The 2,995-nt window shown below is 34.4% G+C and overlaps 1 protein-coding gene across 1 annotated transcript in view; it reads left to right on the top strand.

Moving 5' to 3' along the window:
• Window positions 1-1,902, top strand: part of LOC137488017 (SLIT and NTRK-like protein 3) — a 41,667-nt gene extending 39,765 nt beyond the window's left edge. Inside the window, exon 3 of the transcript XR_011006882.2 lies at window positions 756-1,902. The gene's annotated coding sequence lies outside the window, so the exon portion shown is untranslated. The remainder of the gene's footprint in view (window positions 1-755) is intronic.
• Window positions 1,903-2,995: the final 1,093 nt, after the last annotated feature.

Genomic DNA, 2,995 nt, shown 5'->3' with positions numbered 1-2,995 from the left:
AGTTTTTTACAACATGACCTGCCTTGTGGTGACCCTGTTTTTTGTTCACAAACAGCACGATAATGGTAATCTACCTTTGATATTACAACTTATCATACTAGAAAATTTGCTAGTATTTCTGAAAAGATATTGATGATAAGTTACCAATAAAGATTGTATGCCTTTTTTGTTGTTGTTTGAAAGAAGTTGGACAGTCTCTGCTTTGCAAGATCTATTCATAGACAGTGAATGAACTCTGATCTGATCGATCTTATCAAATCAACAAAATGAGTTTTCTGTATGGGAGCCACATAGACACCTGTGAACCTGAGAGCGACCCAGACTCTTCTAATATCAGATAAGAGAGAAACAATAGCTTTTTTCTAGATACAATCTCTCCAAAGTGTCCACTTGATTTTTTTTTTAGATTGGCCCTGTGCTGTCTGCTGCCAGGCTATCTTGAGATCCTGTCACCAATGTTAAAAAAAGAAGAAGAAGAAAAAATGGAAAGGCTATCTAGGTGCTAATCTGTAAAAAATACCCCTGAATGTGGAGTGTATATTGCGTTATGGCACTTCAAGCGCAGAGACAGAGGAAGTGAGCCAGCGTTTAATGTTTTTAGACTTCCAGCACATTCTCTTTTACTAAGCTGCACACATTCGGAAACGCGATCGAATGTGACCTTTTTTCCTACATAGAAGTGGGAGTATGTTTTTGAAGAGTTCATCTCAAAGCCTTTGACTTGATTACTCAAGCTGTGTTGTTTGTGCTTGCAGGCATCATAAAAGACAGAGGAACCCGGAAAATAGCAGTTCGAGAGCTGCTATTCATGTTGGAGAAACACAGGTCAATGACTGCGTTGAAAGATTCATTAAAGCAGGAAAAAACAATCATTAAAATGTGCTGTTGATGCAAACCGTTAAATGAGCAGCCTTCGATATTACATTGTAAATACAGGTATGTGCACTACGATTCATTTAGTTAAGGTTTAAACTTAAATTGAAGTCTAAGAAACCTCTAAAAGAAAAAGCCACAGGTTGTCTAAATGACCATTTAATATAGTCTACTTAATCTCAAACAATCAAATCTCATACTAAATCACTGTCAATTAACCATCTGAGGGGATCTTAAAGGGCTAGTTCATTCAAAAATGAGAATTAGCTACTGATTTACTCATCCTGAAGACATCCTACATGTCTTTCAGCAAGTATTAACCTTTAACAGTTTAAAATAAGTCCAATAAAGCTCATTTATCCATAATAAAAGGTGTTTAACAGTTACTGGGTGATAAATTAAAAATATAAAATGTAATTGAACAACTCTCATGCACATCTTGTCAAAGTAGCACAGTTGTTCGAGTAGAAACTCCAAACATTCCTCAAAGAAAGACTGTTCTAATGTTGCATTATAGACCAATAAAGTAAAGACTAATCATTATACAACTACAGAATCATCTAGCATAGGGATTTATTTGATCGAGCTTGAAGTAAAACCATGTTTTTATTTGTGGTATTTTTAGGTGCTGCATTTACTATGCTGAAGCGTACAGTGGTTCATGGAAAAACAACGAAAACAGGTGTCATTTTCACAGAATGATTATCTTAATGTCGTTATTGTTTGATTAAATTGATTTAGATTTTAAACAAGATTTTGTGTAGCTTGCCAGTCAACTGAGATGTAGTTGCTGCTCCATCTGAAAGCACATGCATCCCACGGCAATTCGTAACATTTTGATTTAGTGATTAATTCGTATGAATTCGTACAATCTCATTTGTACAATTTAGTACGATTTGCTTATCACCCAATGACAGTTTGGTTTAGGGGTGGGGTTGGGTTGGGTTGGTTGCCATGCTTTCTTTTTAAAATCGTTCATTTTCATATAACAGAACTCATAAGAATTCATGCAAATTAGCCCCTAAACTGAAATTTAAAAAAAAAAAAGCAAAATAGTTACGTTTCCTCATAAGATCAGGCTGGCTTTACTGACAAAATGCACAAACTGAAAATTGCCTTCGATTATTCGCCCAGCCCTAACGACAGTTCGCATTCATGAGATTTAGCAAAAGTTTCATTTGTTCAAATTAATTAATCGAGAAACATTAACATGACTGAAATCTTATGAAACCCTTGAATATATATAAATATCTTTCAAAGGTTGTTAAAATTTTTATTTATACATGAGCCCTCTGCTAAAATCACATTTCCGAGAAAAAGAGCATCAAAGTTGTAGTTTTAAATATAAGCTTTTAAATTGGATTTTTTTTCAAAAAGAGGATTTTCTGGGTCTGAAATTAAGCAAATCTAACATGGCCTAACTCAGTATAAATTAAAGATATAAAAGTTATATTTTAGCTTGATTAGAATAATTTTATGCCAGAAAAGTGATTTGATTCACAGAGAGAGAGAGAGAGACACACAAACAGTTGAGTCAAAATTATTAGCCTTCCTGTGAATTTTTCTTTTTCAGTTGTTTCACTAATGATGTTAAACAGGTCAAGAGTTTTTTCACAGTATTTCCAACAATAGTTTTTTTCTTTCTTAAACAAATACTATTTGTTTTATTTTGGCTAAAATAACAGCAGTTCTTAATTTTTTTTATTTCAATATTATTAGCCTCTTAAGCATTTTCATTGTTATACAATGACTTGCCTAATTACCCTAATTCGCCTAATTAAGATTCTTCTTTAAATTGCACTTTAAGCTGAATACTAGTATGTTTAATGTACATTAAATATTATGTACTGTCATCATAGTTAGGGTAAAATAAATAAGTTATTAGAAATAAGTTATAAATTAGTTATTAAAACTATTATGTTTGGAAATGGCACGGGGCGCAGTGGGTAGCACGTTCGCCTCACAGCAAGAGGGTCGCTGGTTCGAGCCTCGGCTGGGTCAGTTGGCGTTTTTGAGTGTGCATGTTCTCCCTGTGTTCGCATGGGGTTCCACCGGCTGCTCCAGTTTCCCCCACAGTCCAAGGACATGTGGTATAGGTGAATTGGGTAGGCTAAATTGTCTG

The sequence above is a fragment of the Danio rerio genome, chromosome 2 (assembly GCF_049306965.1).
Source record: "Danio rerio strain Tuebingen ecotype United States chromosome 2, GRCz12tu, whole genome shotgun sequence".
Classification (NCBI taxonomy): Eukaryota; Metazoa; Chordata; class Actinopteri; order Cypriniformes; family Danionidae; genus Danio; species Danio rerio.
This window is presented reverse-complemented; position numbering and strand designations above follow the sequence as displayed.